We start from the raw sequence: 796 nt of genomic DNA on the forward strand, positions 1-796 counted from the left end.
GCGCTATATAAATAAAGGTGACTTGACTTGACTTGACTTATTTTAGTGTCATTGATACTTTTATAGTTTTTGTTAATTTTTTTATTTTATTTTTATATTTTCTGTTTTCACTTTAGTTTTTTAAAATGTCTATATAGTTTCTATTCATTTTTATTTATTTGTTTTATTTAGTTTGAGTTATTTCAGTACTTAAAATAATAAGTTTTTATATTATTTATAAATAAAATCTAACATAAAATACATATTTTATTTTCATTAAGTTAATGCTTATTTTGTTTTTTTAGCTTTTTCTTTTTAAGTTTTAAGTTTAAGTTTTAGTTAGTATAATAACCCTATCTCAGAGGCCAAAAAATTAAGTATTTTATAATTATTATTTTTTAATATGCCTTTTCCCCCCCATTTTATCAGCTGTATCACACATTGCATGGCTCTTAAGGATTTATTCGGATCACTAACCCTATGATGCTTGACCTGAGGTATGCTCATCCAGCCTGTCCATAGACTGCTGTATGAAGTCTTGTGTGTTTTTGCTGTAGTGGTTGTGTCATGTTCACTATCACACCCGCTAGACTCGTGTTCTGTTTGCTCAATCTCACTCTCTGCAGGTGCTGGAGATGCTGGATAATATAACAGAAGACGTCCCACTGCACCTGCGACTGATGCTTTCACAGCCCTCCTCCAACATCTACTGTTAGAAGACAGAGAGAGAAATGTGTTATTATTACTCTGTTTACAGCTTTCCTTTAGTGTTCAGTTTGACTAAGAGACAGTAAGCAAGCTGTCTAGAAATCAGTCA

This window comes from Sinocyclocheilus grahami, unplaced genomic scaffold, assembly GCF_001515645.1.
Source record: "Sinocyclocheilus grahami isolate Dianchi unplaced genomic scaffold, SAMN03320097.WGS_v1.1 scaffold8240.1, whole genome shotgun sequence".
NCBI lineage: Eukaryota > Metazoa > Chordata > Actinopteri > Cypriniformes > Cyprinidae > Sinocyclocheilus > Sinocyclocheilus grahami.